This window comes from Acanthaster planci, linkage group LG02, assembly GCF_054643075.1.
Source record: "Acanthaster planci isolate LZ-2023a linkage group LG02, COTS_SCS, whole genome shotgun sequence".
NCBI lineage: Eukaryota > Metazoa > Echinodermata > Asteroidea > Valvatida > Acanthasteridae > Acanthaster > Acanthaster planci.
This window is the reverse complement of record NC_141778.1, coordinates 25,389,027-25,407,872: the sequence shown is the minus strand read 5'-3', so window position 1 is coordinate 25,407,872 and position 18,846 is coordinate 25,389,027. Positions and strand designations below refer to the sequence as shown.

Below are 18,846 nucleotides of genomic sequence, written 5' to 3'. Positions count from 1 at the left end.
AAATTTTGACACCAGACCAAAAATGTTCATGCTTCGAATTGGCAAAAGTTGAACACAAGTCATTTTCAACTTAGGCAATGATTCTGCTGCAAGCAATTTGTGGCATTCGTTTTGCTTCTCTTTGACCTGAACTATGAACCGGCCACAAGGCAAGGCAAACGTTGCATTGAAAGGCCGGTTCCTACTTTGCGCGAAAGCGAACACAAATGGGAATTTTTTTAGGTCAAATCAAACATTCGTGCGGCGAATTTACTAAAGTTTAACACCTCTCAACTCGAGCGTAATTTGGATGCAAGTCATATTAGAAGCAGTTGAATTACAGAAGAGATCAGATATATCCTCATCGGTCAGTAGGATCGATGCTTTGTGCCTATCTTCAGCCGTCTGCCTTTTTGTGCGGGTGAGTGGCTGTCCTTTGCCGCTTTAACTTCAAAGTCGATTTGGCAAAAAACGAAGCCAAGCCGGAGACGTGCACGACGATGGGTGGTTGGAAAACCCTATGCCAAGATTTCTTCTGAGGTGCACATACACGAAAGCAAAACCTTATGAAAGTGTCCGAACATAAGAGAAAAGCCCACTATTTTGCTGAAGCTTATTTTAAAAAATTCGCAAAGCGCGTATGCGAGTTCTGGTAGGTTGAGCGCCCTCACTCTACAAGCTATTTCAGCAACACCAGCTGGTAACCGGCTTTAATCAAGTCATGACATTGGTGCCCTGCCCCCACGACAAATTTTGGGCATGCAGTACGCATGACATGAAGCCCAAAAGCACATGGCGGTAACTTCAATTTATCTCATCTTTCTGTGGAATTATTTTACATGTTGCTACTAGGCTGTTAAGGAGTTGAATGTTAGCTAATGTCAACAGCAAGTAACCGGTAAGAAGTTTTATATTTTCAGGGTTCCATTAGCTGAAAAAGATTTGAAGATTCTGCATCTCAACAGTCATGACAGTCAGACATTAGGGCCTTTTTATACTACTTACTAGACTAGACCTGTATGGGCAGCCATCTTACTTTTCTACTGTTCAAAGTAATGTAACCAACATGACCAAACAATCAAACTAACGCTGGAAGGAATAATAGTTTGTTCCCTTTTATCTATATGAAAAGTTGTATTACTATTTTAAATGGTCTACAGGGGGACTAGACAAACATGGAAGCACCATGTTTAAGGTCGGGCCTAGCATAAATTTATATAGAGTACCGAAGTGAATATGTCACGCGCGCGCGCACAATGTGTGAAAGGCATAAGCGCGAGAACCAGCGCGTGAACCAACACGCGCGCGTACTCCATTCGTTTGCACTGCACTTTCTGGTTCACAGTGACATCACACTTTGGTACTCATTATGCTAGGCCTGACCAAGCTTCCATGTCTGTCTTGTCCCTTGTAGACCATTGATATACAGATATACGGGACATGAATTCACATGTACATACACACCTATATGTATCCCCTTCGTAAGTGACAGTTTTTGCTCTTTTGATATTTAGTTAGTGAAAAATAAATTTAAAAAAATGGAAGACATTTGTTGTACATGTATTTGTTTGGGTTTTGTTCCTAGAATCAGTGAATTTTGGCATTAAAAATAAAAGTGAAATATCGTCATCATGGAAATATGTGACAGCTTCACGTAGGCTAGTGCAAGAATGTCATAGAGCTCCCAATGTGGTACACTCTGACTTTCACTGGACGTTCCTCATACAGTGTTCCCAAGCCTCTTGTTAAAAAACTTCAAATTCATTTGGTTCAATATTGGTAAATTTGTAATAGGCCTATGGCTTTCGTACTTACGTACATGTACACGTACATGCTGCTGAACCTTTGTGAACACTGTTTCAGTGCTATGAAATTTCATCCAAAATTCAACAATGGCAGTGTTTGGAAATTAGGCAAGAATTCAGCTAAGTTACCCCCACCTTAATACACATTACAAAGTCTCAGAAAAAGTCTCAAAAAATCCAAGATAAACATTTAATGAAGTTATCTCAAGTTGATAAATTGTAATACATTATTATAAATCCACTGGCATACATGTATCTAGCCACAAGTTTGTTACAAAATTTTGTGTTATTTGCACTTCAGAAAGATCTAACCAAAATACAGTGTACATGTAGAATTTGATCTGAACTTAAGAGTGGGTGAGAAAAATCAAGATTTTTGAATAAAAAAATTGGGACCTTGATGAAATAAATTGTCAGTTGATTTCTGTGAATACTATAAATATTCAAATCAATAAGATTCAGAAAACATTCACTGACATCATTCATCCCTTTCCATTAAAATGAAGTTAATGAATCTTCCCGTGAAAATCCATTCTCGAGGTCGGCATGATGTCACTATGAACATTCAACACGCGGCTAAGTTTGAAATTTAGCCATCGTTCAATTCAGTAATTTATCTGCATGTCTGACTGTAAGAAAACAGGTAGCAATAGACTACATGTACCTACTGTACATGTACATATTTTAAAGTCCCATGCAACCCACTTTTGTGAAAAAAAAATCAGAGCTTTTTCAATTCCATCCTTGCCTCTCATCACGAGATGAGCCGCACACTTCTGCATTCAGTGGCTGCTACGTGTACATTTGCGCGATACGTCACACATACTGTACTAAACATCACTAATACAGGCACAGCATAATGAACGTTCGATATTAGTTTGGATACCAGGCCCAATGATTCCGACTATTCTCATCAAGATTCTTTCGAGAGACATCAGGGAAATCTGTGGTCATTGAACCACACTAATCTCATATTGGCTCGACCATTTTGGAAGCAGGGGGGAGTATGGCAGGGCGCGTACAAAAATTGGAAACATACATGTAATGTGCTGTATGATGAACATCACCCCACACCGTGGCATCTTGTGTCAGCCCCCTCCCTTTTGAACTTTTCCCCCTCTCACCGTCCCACAATTACCAGTAACTCAAATTCCTGGCACAAATTTATGCTACTGACCCTTCCTTATAACAATTTCACTGCAAACAGAACAGCATAGCATTTGCCTGTCTAGTTCTACTTAAAAACCCATATAGCGTTATTACTTCATGTAAACTGTATTGGCTCAAAGTCACACATGGTGGAGGTTACATGTACATGAGCTGTAGGTTTGCAGTACACCATGGAAACTAAATGTATCCTTTCAGAAGAGGTGTGCTTCTGAGAAGAACCGGTGTGTATCAATTCGACGTTTCGGCCAGGATTCTCTGGCCGTCCTCAGGAGAAACAACCATAAAGCACTCACTGGGCATGCTCAGTGCCGTACTGGTTTCAAAAGCAGCTGGAGGAACAGCACTTTAAGACTTGACCAGGTAGAAGCTGCAGTGGTCGCAGTGCATATTAAGATGTTTCTCATTCCATTCAAATCCTGACTTCTCTTTTTTATATTTTTGTCTTCAAGATAACAGCACATCCACATGTGGTCCTTCCAATCCTGCCTGGTGTGTGCTGGAGGAATCAGAAGTAATCAGGGTCACCAAGTCAAAGTCAGCTGCCATGATGCATACTTGTATACATGTACATGCGCATGGTGATCAGGTACGTTGTGTGTTTACTGTATGCATCTATTTATTTATTTCTAAATACTCTATTATTGAGGCCCACAATGATGGGTTGTAATTAGAGCTGTGCCAGGTACCTAGGTGCTGGTACCCACAACCTGACCATTGATTACAGGTTCCATTTTGTCGATTTCATTACCTGAAACTGCCCCCAGCCACTGTCAACAGAACATTTCAGAAAGGCAAGCACCCTTTTTTTTTTTGACTTGCCGATAAATTGTCTTTAAAAAATAAAAAAGCATTAGATAATTGCAACAAATATTGGCTATCAAGCTAGCCTGATTACAGCCACGGACCCAATTGTAGTCTGCATGTAGGCAGTGCTGTTGCTGACCCAAGTGAAAACAAGCCATGACTGTGCGCAGTGCCTTGCGCTGCAAACGTGATAAACCAAATGGCTGGAAACTTTTTGCCTCATGAAGGTACATGTACATATAAAGTATTTATTGCAGGTTTATTCAAAGAAAAGAAACTTTCAGGTAACAACACAAAATGTCATAAAAACGATGATTTGTCAGCAAAAGTATGCTCCATTAGAATTTATAAAAAAGGAAGGAAACCAATCATAAAAATTTCAACACTTCAGAGGGAGTTGAATTGGATTACATGGATACCTAGGCTATTATGACTTCATGATTCAGGAACTTTTTAAACTCAAACTTCAGATGACACAATTTTTAGCTTTTCCTCCAAGGTCTGAGTTGTTCAGATTTTACTGCATTTTATTTCTTACTAGAAGTAAATAGTTCAAGTTGCAAAGCACTCCCATGTAATTGTAGTGCAAAGTGCTGGGGGAGTGAGTAAGGTACCTGTACGTGTAGGTTCATGTACATGTACAAGTACCTGTAACGAACTTCCAAATGGTTTCTTAATAAACTAGTTCAAAAAGGTGAACAAGTGAAAGTCCTGACATGCCTGACCTACATGTACAGTACATATATCTATATTTCCCCTCTTTTTGCCCCTCCAAATTTTGTGGAATGGCTCTGTTCTCTGTACACTACCTTCATGTAGAACTACATGTACATGTATATAGTGTACATGTATAGTAGCTACATGTAGCATGTTTTGAGAATGCACGCTTACCGTACTTACAGTTTGTGAACTTTGCAACCAAAATCAAGGATGTAAGTTTCTGTGACTCCTGTAATTCTGTTTTTTTGGGCCTTATAAGACAACCAACAACATGAACAATGTGAAACTGCTGAGAAAATGGGCAGGGGATTATGCCAATTAATTATTCATGAAAGAAGCATGTCAAAATGTGTCATTACTTTCATATTTGCTCATGTACATGTAATGACAATGTTAATGGATTGCATGATAAAGTTGAACCGTCCTAATTTGAACCATAGTAAGGTCCAGGCAAATGGCTGTGGTCGTTGCGAAGAAAAGCTGCCATGTTAGTCATGATATGGCTAACAGTGACCAATTCCTTGTTAACCCTCCTTTTATTGTAACTGTCAAAAGCAGTCAAAAATTCCTTCTCCCATTACACAGACTCATACATGTATGGGAAATTTGACTGGTTTTGACCGATAGGACAACTGGTTCAAGAATATGACTTTGCAAAGGAGGATTAAATAACCATTTTACATGTACATGTACGTCAAAGCAATTTGATTGAAATTTGAATGATTGTTATTGTTATTTATTTGGCATTCATCAGAAATACACAATACAAAGACAGGACATCTACATGTACATACATGTACATATACATTAAGTAAGAACAAGGGCTATACAAAGTAAACCATCAGCAAATGCCAGGAAAAGAAAAAATTTAACTAAATAACTGTGACCTACATGTTCATGTACAGCCTTCCTTACAGACATATACCTGTACATGTATATGTAGATCAGGACTGTGTGTGTTTTCACATCGTCCAGCATCCAGTGATTAACATACATGTACATGTAAAGTTTCCTTTTGCCTACTTAAGGGCTTCGGACCTGTGCCGTGTAGGCTTACATGTACATGTACATGTAGTTGGTGCATCAGACTCGCATTTCAGGGTTTTTTGTTTTTGCATGCTCCAATCCCAATCTTGCAAAATGAAAGGCAATTTCCTGAGTAAAGGTTGCAGTTACGTCTACTTTTACCTGTACATGTACAAAATGTATGTGTTTGAGAAATAAGAACTGGGTTTGCAGCCCGTACACCATGGAATCAATCTCTTTTGGACGAGGTGTGGTTCTTAAAAGAACCAAAGCAAAGCTTCAAATCTTACTTACATGTATGTACATGTATGTGTTTGTCAGCAAAGCATTTGTCACTCGGGAATCAAGGAAGGTTCTTGCAGAAGATAGGCCTTCCGTTACTGATACGTCATTACATTGAATCATTGTACAAGGCCAATGTGTGGAAACAAATTGTTGACAATACATGAACAACAGAAACAGTGCACAAACAATACATGTACCGGGGGTAAGTCCACAAGAACATCCTGTTTCAGTTCGAACACAGAGGATTCAATCAATAATTGAGATTCCCATTATGAATGAAACCTGTTCCTTAAAACAATACATGTAAGTCTGCAAGAACATTCTGTTTCAGTTGGAACACAGAGGATTCAATCAATAATTGAGATTCCCGTTAGGAATGAAACCTGTTCCTTAAAACATTGTCACATTGGGCCTCAGTCAGACCCTTTCATAGCAATGTTAGCATGAGCCTGGAAAAAAGCATTTATGGACAGTTCTACACCAATTGTGACATGACTGCCAAAGTTTCGAATTGTTTTTACAGTTTCTTGTCTCTACTGCTCTACTGCTTGTCAAGGGTACTTGCACTCAATGTAATGAATCCGTTGGGATATTATGGCAATATTACAATGAATATGAAAAATTATAATTAATACAAGAAGTTTGTAACAGATGACTTTCAACCAAAACTTCTTGTACCATTGGTATCTATATAAAGTGACTGTCCTGGTGCGTGTTTCGTCGTGGTAGCATATGGCGTGCCAGTGATGAGTGGTTGAGTATTGCGCATGTTTGCAACCACTGTGGCCAAGTCGTTTGCTCCTCCCAACTTGCTGATGTATTCTTTTTCTCTGGAGTGCATGTACATTGACTCAACCAGCATGGAAATGTACTTGTATGCTACCGCACTTACATGTACAGTCACGCCCAAAACGGCCATGTTTGCATTACTCTCAGAATGTTTATCAGTAAGGCTGGGCTGGCCAAATTTTCAAACATGTAAATGTAGTTGCACTTGGGGCAGGGGTGTTTGAAAACTGATTGCCTGAATTTAATTTTCAGTTGACCAACAAGGAACTCATGATTTTGCCCCAAACTGTACAGTACTGTACGTGTACATGTACATGTACATGTATGTAGGTTAATTTTCATGTATCATTGTGATATCGCTGAAAACCATGCATGAAACATTTCTAGGTGGTACACATATACATACATGTACATGTATGAGTACATGCCAGCTGCTGGACACCCACAATGCGCACAGGTGTTCATACAGAGTGTGGTTACCTGAAGTCAAACCACGTGTGACTGCATCTCTTGATTTTATTCCTTTGATGTTGATAAGCCAAAATTACTGCAAGTTTACTTAAAAACTACCAAAAAGTACAAGTAGTTTCAAAAGTTTCAACCAATACCTAGTGCACCATGTTGCACTAGTCGTCACACATTTTTTGAAAGTGAGTTTTTGGCACATGACAGTTGTTTCCATCTTTTTAAGATCAGGCATTTTTTTCAGCTTCTTTGAATAAATATGTTAAAAATATTGTACAACTTTAGTCTCTCTTTGAATTGATTCTTTTGAGAAGCAAAGGAAAGATCATTCCAGTTGTCAAGTCACCCTTTCGCCTGCGCCTTATGGTCAAATCGGACTGCAAACATCATGCTCCACGAGGATCTCGCTCGTTGTTGCTCGCACTTCCCTGCTTTCACGTTTCTCACTCATTCCTGGCAGACTTGGGGAGATTACATGTACATGAGGCATGTGAGCTCCTCGACTTGCCTGGTTTGACGCATGCTTGTCCCTCGCACACTCATGTGTTTCAATGTGGGGTTCTTGCACGTTGAAACGCATGCTTGTCCCTCGCACACTCATGTGTTTCAATGTGGGGTTCTTGCACGTTCCTCAAGGTTGAATGGAGGAACTGCATGTACAGTACATGGACATACATTGTACATGTGGGCGGTACTGTACCGGTATGCCTTGCATACTTACAGTAATTTGTACATGCAAAGGGATGTTCTTTGTACACCCCAAGATGTAAGGCAATGTGATGTATTGATATAGTGAGTGTGACTCCTAACATCATCTGTCGGCGTTAGTCTACTGTTTATGAATCACAGGGCAGTCTGTTTAATACATGTTAGCAGTACGTGAGGCTAAAGGTGGTTCCGGTTCCTTTTCCTACTGACGATCATTTCTTTTCCTTGATAGTACATGTATTACATGTACATGTGTAAATGTTACATTTGTGTACATGTACAGTACACGTTATGCTTCAACTGCATTAAGTTAATAAGGTCTTATGAGAAGATTGTTGCAAAAGAGCTTCTGTCAAGCTTTGAAGATTATACGCAAGGATGGATCCGGAACCAAATTTTGACATTGTTTCGTAACGTTTTATGGCCTTTCTGAGGGGTGTGACTACCTTTACTGTTATTTTATGTGCTCTTTTAAGAAAAAGACAATGGAACAGACAGAAAGCTTGCCTTTCTTCCATTAGTTTAACAAAAATTTACCTTGACACCTTGCCCCCCCCAGCCTTCCTTGACTGTGTGAAGTTAATCATCAGGAAACACAGTTACATGTACCGGACCATGTAGATATAGATCATCTTTGAGGGATGAAGTAAACTCATCAAGTTTGTGGTAAAACTAGGACAGAACCAAGTACAGTATCCACTCTGAGCAGGGAAGCAAGAAAGCAATGTTTTTACATACTGGTAGCATTGGGAGCAACATGTTCCTTTTTTATGCATTAAATGATTTAAACTTTTTTAATATTTACATTTTCTTTTTTTTTTTTGCAGGACCTCTTGATGAGACCATGATATTTGTCAGTCTGGCTCTGCATCACTCCAGCACCTTGTGATTCTCCTGAGTAAACCAGATGTTTGCCATCAGCGTTAGCTCACCATTTACCATGGATGGCAGTAGCCATGAGTTACAGTGTACATGGTAGGTTATACAGTGAGTATTGTGCAAATCAAATGTTCCAAGTACATGTACATGGTATGCTCATGTGTGACTGGACTTAATGTAGTTGGCATTAAAGTTACCATACAAGGAGGTAGACGTGTAATATAAAAGGTCTATGTAATCAGTGTTGGCCTTGGTGTCATATCGGACGTGAATAGTCTAAAGAAATCGTTTGTAAGGGAACATACACATGTATGTTCCCTTACAAACGATTTCTTTAGACTATTAGGCCATCCAAGACAAGACTATCCAGGTCACTCTTTCAGATTGTGGCTGGAGGGTTTTAGTTCATGTTGGGGTGTCTTGTTGACATGAGCAAGTAATTTGATGAATAAGTACCAGCCATTTTTATTGATGCCTTTCAGTATGAAGGGTAAGTTGACTCTTCCAGCTGTACAGAAGTCTGGTGGAAGGCAAATGTGCCTCTGAATTCTTATGAGGACACATGGAACAGATGAAGCAATTCACGGAAGCGTTTCAGCATTTCACACAAAGTTGGGAACGCACCCTGTACATTTTTTATGAAAGGGGGACTGGTAAAATATATCTGACACACTAAATGTAATTGTTTGTCCCTTTTTATTCCATCTTTAGATTCCATGATACCCCACGCCGGTACACATCTGCATGCCACACCTCTGCATGATTTCAAGCAGGAAAGTGGACCCTGAGTTCAGCTCCAGAAACCTCCTCACAACAGCTGTCAAGATCTGATACCATTCTGAAGTAATCTTCAAGCAGGGCAGCTCTGGACATTTAGAGACGTGTCTTGGAACAACTGAAGCACCCTGGTAATCTCCTGCTCTCTGGCAATCAGCAGCAGAGTTCATGCATTGCTTGACTTGGTTCCTGCCCATGATGTGCATTTGTATGTGTGACATCTCAACGCAATGGTAACTGCTAGGATTTGTGTTGATATGCAGCTTTGAATATGTGAGCCGTTCTGCACGTACATGTAGTTACACAGCAACCATTGGCCAACGTGACGTTCTTCACTGTTTAGCAGTGGAGCTCTTCCAGTCTTTGCAGCATGGTATACATGGTGCCCAATTTTACTTTGATGCATGTCTGCATCAACGCATGGTCAACATGGCCGTGGCAACAAAAGCACTGCTTGGAATTGTTGGAAATAAGAAATCTATAGCTCACAGATGACCTTTTTTGGATGAGTTCTGTGGATGACTAAGTCTTCCCCGACTGAAGCTCCTCACTTACCACTGGATAATCTGGAGTGTAACTCTAATATGTGTGTGAGAGAAACATGACATGATACCTTCACAGGCTCCCAGCACAGGGGAAGTCATTGAAATATTCACTGGATACACTGTAACCAGCTCACTTGAGGCTTTAACATGGTCATCAAGTCCTCACTAGAAGCACAGCATGATTCCCAACAGGATACCAGGCTCGTCATACATCACAGGCAGCCACCAACCATATCTCATCCCTGCTGAAAACTTACAATGCCATGACAAGATACAGTACCTGTAACATCGGGGAGCCAAATTCAGCCATTGAAGTGGAGATGTTCAGCCAGAGGAATACACAATCAGGGGATAATTAGTTGAAGCTGCCAGACGAGTTGGATCACCTCGACCAATGCTGTCAAAATTTGAGCTGCATAGAAATCCACATATAAATTATTTGATCTGACATCAGTATGCTTTCTTGATGTATGGAAATTGAAGGATCCATCTCGCAGAACTGGAAATCGAACACTTGTGTGTTACCAGTGACTCCGTGATGAAGGACTGTGAACTTTTGCAATGAACATTTGAAAAAAAACAATAGTGCCATTTACATGTATGGCAAAATACATGTACTTGTAAAACCAAGCCTCACAGCCTCAACACTGTTGCTTTGAAGGACTTCGCTTTAAGTAATGGAATTGGCAGAAGAACAAGAAATTACTGTTCAGTCACTCAAAGCAGCCTGATTCTTATTCCTACATGTATATTTCTTCAAAGCAAATGCCACACCACAAGCTCCAAATCTTTCAGTCAAATATTCATTATACATGTACATGTAATCTACAGTATGGTGTGCATTCTTGAAGTCCTTCAGCCTTCCAAGGGCATTCTGAGCAATTCTTAAAACAACTTGAAGGCGTTGCTCAGTTTTCACGTTCACAGAGAGTGTTATCATCTAAAACCTGTGCATGTAGCTCTGCACTGCACTCCAAAACTTCTTTGTGAGGCTTGGTTTTTTTTTCAGTGACCATTTCCTATTGTTGCCTGTTGTGGCTGGGTACTGGATTGGTAAATGAATCTTTGTTCTTCGTGGCTTGCAGAAAGTGTCAAGTGCACAAGTTTTTAGGAAAATAAACAAAGTACATCTTAATTTCTTTGTGAAACACAAAACTTACAGGGTTGTTTGCACCTTGAACTGTATAGGGTACAATGTATGCACGTACATGTGCACGTACGGTAGATATATTCATGTGTCTATTTGAATTCTTGTAAATTTTTTCAATATCTTCCAAAATCTGAGCATGATAACCATGTGTAGACTCCAAACAGGAGGACCTGCATTTACCAATCTGGTACCTGGCAGTAATGTGTATAATCAGCACTGGCACAAACCAAAAAAGGAAACCAATGCATATAAGTTACATGTAGGTTTATTGAATTTTCAGGCACATTTATGTACTACAGAGCAATGTGAAAAGCAATTCCTGAAAAAAAGATCTCAACCAGTATTTATTTTTGACCACTTTAAATTGGACTATTTTGGTAATGTAGGGCAACTTATGATGGAAAGAATGCATGAATTAATAGTCTATTTCCATATGTAGGAGTTATGATAAAGAACATCAATAAGGCATAAATCACAACCATTTTTTTTTCAGTCTTTTACCATGTTTACCTGTAAAATACAAACTCTAAATTCAATCTCAAAATTTAGTGGTAAGCTACCAGTACAAAGACATTTCAAGAAACCTCATTTTATTTAAAAATTAATACTTGTGAAACTTGATTTACTCAGTTTCTTCAGAAACGATTACCTTAGGATGGTATCTACATTCCCTGTGATTTATCATTTCAAACTCATCCACGTTGTCAATTGTTAAATTGCAACCCATAATTCCAAACCCAAGTTGCTTCTCATCTTTTAGAAAAATTTTAGATTCTATCCATTTGTCAGATCAAACTTTTTAAATTGAAACTGTTTAAAGCAATTAGAATTTATTGCAGTTGGTGCCAAGTGCTGATTATACACCACAGAGCTGCTGTTTTAACACTGCAATCTGCTCTTCACCAACAGGCACTCTCAAAATCTCTCGAAGCACCCTAGCGCATACAAGTCCCCCCTGGTGTGGGCTGCGTGTTCCCCGTCCACAGGCGCCGACAGGTTCCGGTGAGTTGCCCTGCTGCATAACTTGCGATTGGTTTGTTCGGGATGTGTCCAACTCTTATTCATGGATGCTTCAGTCAATGCAGCGGGGTAAGGATCCTCTGGACTCTTACAACTGGTTTATTTTTCCACCAAAAAAAATGTATCCATCCACCACTCCAAACTGTTGCAAATTGATGAGACATTTTGCATCTGCTCTGAAATTGCTCGCTGGATGTTTCAAGAATTCCATGGTATTGTGGTCTTTGATCAATTGAACTGAAAACTTGCGATTGGTTACTTTTTTTGGCTTTTCTCTGTTTTTTAAAACGTTGTTGGATACAAGGTCAGCATTCTTTGCTCCTTTAATGGGTTACTTCCATGGTATAGCTCTTTGTCAACACCTTCCATCGGAAAGTTGTGATTGACATGTTCCATTTTTCGCTGTTTTGCGCACAGAATGTCAGTAAGGAACACAATGTACCCTAAGTATACACGTACCTATCAAGACAAGTGATTAACTGCAGCTAAATGTTCATTTTTGGAAAGATAAACGGCAAAACATTGCCAGGTATATACCCCATCTAAGGCAGCACAGTTGAAAAGCAATCCCTTATTAAAAGGGGACATTCAATCAAAATGTTGAAGTTTGCTATTTGACTTTATATTGGCTCAAGAATACACTTCTTGTTACTGAAAATGAAGTCTCAACAGAAAGCAAAGGTACACGTACAAAAAATGTGTACGTATCATTTTTCCAGTTTTTGATCTTAGTGCTCTCTGCTTTGCTATCCTGAATTTGAAGTGTCAGTGAAACAGGAAAAACTACGTCCTTAAAAATGTGCCCAAAACGTCTTCTCTCAGTTTGAAATTAAAAGTGAGTGCCCTTCTCTCATAGTCTCTGCAGTGTTTTGTATTGCTTCACACTTTCAGAAAATAGTGTCTGTAAGAGCCATTTTTCTGCATTAAAAATTAAAAACGGCAAAAGCACTTGAAGAGGTGAAAGAGACATGACATCGAAACTGCCGTGGAGAAGTCTGGTGTGCTGAAAGGGAAAAATGTGCTGTTTTTTTCTTGGTGGGTGATGCGCCCAGGCTGTTCGCTCGGATAGTAGAGGGGTCACATGCTCAATCGGAGGAAAATCTGGTGAAAAAACCTCCAAAGGAACTGTGGTCATTTCACAAATGCTGTTTGTTGATTTTTAATTCAAGTCAATTTGATGCAGCATTCCTCATACATGGAAGTTTAAGCGATCAAAAAAAAAACACCCACATTGGTAAATTTTCTTCAGCTTTCATCTGCCTTTCAGAAGGACAGATGACAAATTGTAGATAATATTAAGGTGGCCATTCACCTTGAGAAAGTTGGTGAAATGTTAGTTCCGCACAGGATGAGACTTCAGGGAACTTACCCATACTTCAAGATGGGGTATAGAAAGTGAAAGTGAAAAATAGAAGGAAAAAAGTGTGTGTGCCCCTCAATCGGTAGAGTGAATGGCCTGGGAGATTGGGTAGCCAATCTGCCTTTCAGTATCCTATACAGAAACTGTGGCATCGACACGGGGAGCCAGTCCCGGTTAAAGGGTCCATGGTAAGTTTAATTGAAGTTTGTGGTATTAATTCATGCACCAGTGGAAATTCATCTTCATGTGTGTTAAAACCCAGAGTACAAATGGCAAGGAGTAGGAGTCTAAATAAACGGCGACAGAATTGCATAGATGGTCTTCAGTCTTTGGCAGTACCTTCTTTGGATTACTAAGGAGAGAAAACTTGATCAAGGCATTGACAATAATTGATTCCATTGAACAATATAGTGTCTTCAAATTTCGGTCTTATGGCTGACAAAAACTGAGGGATGTTCTCAGTGACACAGAATCGTGTCTGCGTTAATAGTATGTCGTTATACTGCCTGCTTTTTTCCAATCCTACATGTACTCGTACATGCACTTCATTTCAAGCTGCCTTCAGAAGCAGAGACTTGGAGAGCTAATGCAATATCAAACGGGGATGATAGTCCCTGAGAGATCAGTGTTGGCCAGCTCGACACATCTGTGTCATGGTAAAGATGTAGCCTTATGCTCAGGTGGAGCTACAGCAGGCACTCTGTATAGACACCCTATTAAAGCTGGGTGAAGTGAGTCCAATCTAGCACAGTGACGTGCTTCAGAAAGCTGTGAGAGAGGACAAGAAGAGCAGCTGAATAACATTGCCCCTCAGACGGCTAACAATGCCGCTGTGTCCTGTGACAGTGACAACTTGACGTTTGTCTATTCTCCACAGAGTTCCATTTGGCCATTCAGAGCCATTTTGATGAGGTGGCCGATCATTGCAATGTGTCAGTTTTTTTCAGTTTCCTCTGTTAAAGTGGCTTGTTTTTTGACGTGACAAGCCCAACACAGAGCGATTTAATTCAGTCCCTCCCTCGAGCTACCAGTATTGTCAATGCCTTGATCAAGTAACACGCTTGAAATGAGCATTAGCGCTTATTTGTGGCCCTTCAGCAAATAATACTATTGCTGAAAAAATGAGCATAGATGGAGAGATAGCAGCCCTGAAAGCTGTCTTTGGTCATGGTGAATTCAGTATCCACAACGAAAGATTGAAATGTGTATCATGGTAGCCTGCTTGTAATAAGGCAAATAAAGCTGTTAAACTCCCTGTACAGTATCCTGTGGTCTCTGGTTTAAAAACCAAGAGAGGCTGTTCAAAATCTGCTAAGTGAAAATTTGGTTGGAAAAAAGTCCATAACGACCATCAATTTCAACAGAAGAATGCATACGTGCACCGTGTGTACAGGTCTGGTTGAGTACCCGATTTCGTGGTCAAAGATTGACCAATTTCTGTATTATTGCCAAGAGGTAGATTTAACAGAATAAGAATTTATGCAGTGATGCTGAATACTCGGATCAAAATATTCCACTTTGTCAGATTGTCTAAGTTGAATCAAATAGTGAATCAAACTCTCACTGATCAGTTCTTTTTCCCCCTTTTGGCAGCCCACCCTAATCCAAAGACATCAATACAAAATCTGTTGATGTTTTGGTGTTGCAAACTTGAGTTGCAAATTCTGTGAGAGAAAAAAAAAGACTTTTCAGGGCTTTCGGACATGAAACGTCAATTTTCAAATGAAAAAAAGATGTTGCCAGAGACTGAAGACCATCATGCACCATGCATGAAGGGCATCTTATCCTTTTGGTCCAAATGTGCATGTATTTCCGGTAAATATGGCAACTGTTTGTTATGTTTTAGGGGCCAAGTTTTCTTTAAGTGAAAGGGTTTAGTAGTCAGCAACTTTATTCTCAAGCTCAAACTTAAAAAAAAAAATTCTGAGTTCGAGATTTATAAAGCAGATGACTACCTTCAAATCACCTTTGCGATCATGCTGTTTTGTACTGAGATTTAGATCTAAAAGCTCAAATGCTAATACCAGCACTTGTGCACTGGTTTCAATATAAATCCAAAAACTAGTCACCCTGTTATCTACACATAGGTGTTTGAGACAAAAAAAGTGATGTCCCGATGTTCTGTACTAAAAAAATAAGACGACTAGGGTTTATACATGTCCGTCAGACCATGGTCAAAGAAAGAGTTGACTATTTACTCAGCAAAACATTTTCCTCTTTTCCCCACTTACTTGAAAAGTTGAACAGTGTGGTGTATTGCTGCTGGTAGTCATCTGTTTAATCGGAAATACTTTTTTTTTTTTGCCAGTTAAAAGAAAGGCTGGTAGATTTACGTAGTTCAGAAACTTTGGCCCACCCTCGCACATTTAGCGCAAAGAACATGTGTACACATACAAGCTGGAAAAGTTAGTGTTTAAGTTTTTCATGTTTAGATAAAAGTTGCTGTCGAATATTGCCAATAAAATGTCAATGGATGAGGTCATTTACATGTATGCCCTTCACTAGGGGTGTGTTCCCTCCACCTGAGCTAACATTGTGATGATTTACATCATGAAATGATGGTTTGAAGTAATATGTTGACATCATAAAATGCCCACAACCTTTCAGTGGTCTGTCATTCACTATTAGCTGCTTTTTTATGGAAAGCAGTTATGAAGGTAAATTCCACTGCAAAGCAAGTACATGTACGTGTACCTTGAAGTTTTGTGATCACTTATGTGACTTGCACGATCCTGCATTATTCTGGGCCAGATTGAATTGTCATGAGTTGTTGGTCATTGCATGTATCGGTACATGTACGTATTCAGGATACAAACATTCCTGATGCAGGCCTGCCTAGGCTATTGGGACTGTAAGTGCTGCATGCATAGATATATATTTTGGTCTTCACCCTTGTTCACGTGAAAGGAACACACCTCTAGTAACTGAAGCAGACCCCAGTAAAATCCACACATACGTGTACTTAAACAGTTTCCGACATCATTGTTTTTAGCTGAAAAGCTGGCTTTCGAAAGAGGGAAGTGCCACAAAAAGTCATCTGTATAGCACAAGTATATGTTTGAATGTCACCCAAACCTGATACATGTAATTTGCAAACACTCTTGAGGCTCTACCATGGGGCGATACAATAGGGCTGCATAGAGCAGATGTGGTGTGTATGCATGTCTGCCACTGAAGTCTCAGTAAACAGTTAATGGTTAACCCTGTCATCCTGATTGTGTTTGCACAGCCTCCTACAAAAAAAAACTGGTTAAATGCCAACTTCTGTAATTTAGCATGTCGTACCATATTCCTCACATTGAGCAATGTTGAGATGGATCGCAAGTTTGTGATTTTATTCTTTGAGCACCTGACGTTCCATGCCCAAAACAGAAAAGTTGAGTTAGGTTTGCAGAAATGATTCAACCCAATTCAACCTGCAGTCAGTGTCTCAAGCATGTCTTTTTTTTTTACATGTGCGTCGAAGACATAGATGTGATTACTGCTCATAAATTTATCCATCAATTTGAGAAATTACTGAAGTTTGAGACTACGCTTTGTTAATTTGTTGATCAATCTCCAACACTACTTTGCATGTAATTTTTTCCTCTTTGGAAAACACGGTATGTACATAAATAAAAGATGGACTGTTACGTTGTGCTGAAGAGCTTTTGCATAGTCAGGTCAATTAGGATTTGGTGTTATTTTGTGGATTTTCCTGGGATTTGCTTCAGTTTGCATGGTAGCATGTGCAATATCTGTGTTTATGTTAGTCGTACTCCAAACGTGCCATGAGATACATGTACTCTGGGTTTCAAACACGACCACGAGGATGTGGAAAGTGCATGAATTAATGAAAACTTCAATTAAATTTAGCATGGGATACGGGACAGGCCAACCCCGCGTCACTGGATGCCGCAGTTTCTAAGGACACTGAAGGGCAGGTTGCTACAGCATCATCCACTGAGTCACTGAACAGTTCGTCCTTTTATAAGGCATGCCAGGACTGCAACAGCTGTATTTGTACTAAAATGATACCAATAGGAAATTACCATTCCTACTTTTTGAAGGACTGTGAAATGGTGACAAATCAAGGTGAAAAAGAACCCTTTGATTGAAAGTTTTCATAACAGTAGACTTAGTGCAGCGAAAGGCTCAATCAGACTGCTTTTCAATAAAAAAAAGAGTAAATTCACTTAAGCTTCTTCAGCAATGATAAATTGGTGATACTGCAGTTGCTGTATATTACTTAAAAAAGTTTTGAGAAATCAAATGCAATTGTGTGATTGTAAATTCAATTGAATAGTTGCTTAAAATGTTCACTTTCCCAAGAGAGACTTAGAGATGAGAAAACCCACCAGTTGTTTGAGTGCAAAAACATGACTTCAACTTAAAGTCTGTAAAGCATTCCTTTGCATTTAAGACTACCTTTTTTGTGTGCAAATGTGCTGTGTGCTTCGAATTCAGGATGGCCCTTAGGTTTTTCCAAACGCATCTCAATCGGAAACTGTATTTTGAAAAAAAAGAAAAACTTCAGCCAATAAATGTACTGATATTAGATTTCTGCTCAATTTGCTGCAGTTAATCGTTTTTTTTTTTTTAGTTAAATACCTTTTCTCATGTTACTTTGTAGTTTTGTTTTATTCCATTGGACACCAGTTTTGAAATCACATTACGGCAGTAAAAATAAAACACTTCTACTTAAAAGGCATCATTTCTAAGTTAAACATGCACAACCATGGAGGTTTTCCTTGATTGGGACATTGAAGAACTGACCAGGTATCTAATGACGTTTTAAACAGAGAAAAGCTAGAAATGTAACTTATTTGCAAATTTTTTCAAGTCAGTTGGATCAGTTCCATGATACATTTTGTAATTCGTTGGAAATCACAGCGAGAAATTCAAGTAGATGTGAGAACGGTCTCATTTATTTTGCAACTATTGGAGTTATGAGATGGTTTACGTTTTTCTTGGTGGAAAAATAGACAAGTTGTTGGAGTTCATTGGATCATTACTTTCGTTGCACTCACCTGAAGTAGACTTGATTGAGAGATAGTACATATCAAGGACAACTGACTGCGAGTTAATGCAGTGGGCAACTCACTGGACCTGTTAGCGCCTGTGCACGGGGAACACGTGGCCCACACCAGGGGGACTTGTATGCGCTAGGGTGCTTTTTTTTTGGCTATTTTTTTCAAGTTCAAGTTCACGGTCAAGTTCAAATCCAAGTTCAAATCCAAAGTCAAGTTCAAGGTCAATTTTTTTTTTAATATAAATAAACTTACCCATACAAAGGAAACAAATTGCAAGTGAAAATTGCTCTTTTTATTCCATTTCACATTTCCCAAATTCACATAAATAATTCATATAAACATGTATCAACTT

The 18,846-nt window shown here is 39.3% G+C and overlaps 1 long non-coding RNA gene across 1 annotated transcript; it reads left to right on the top strand.

The window, feature by feature from the left end:
- Nucleotides 1-717: 717 nt before the first annotated feature.
- On the top strand, nucleotides 718-18,645 carry LOC110975885 (uncharacterized). Its single transcript, XR_002597767.2, has 4 exons — nucleotides 718-877; nucleotides 3,404-3,540; nucleotides 8,579-8,726; nucleotides 9,342-18,645. It is a non-coding gene; the product is annotated as an uncharacterized LOC110975885 (long non-coding RNA).
- The last annotated feature ends 201 nt before the right edge of the window (nucleotides 18,646-18,846 follow it).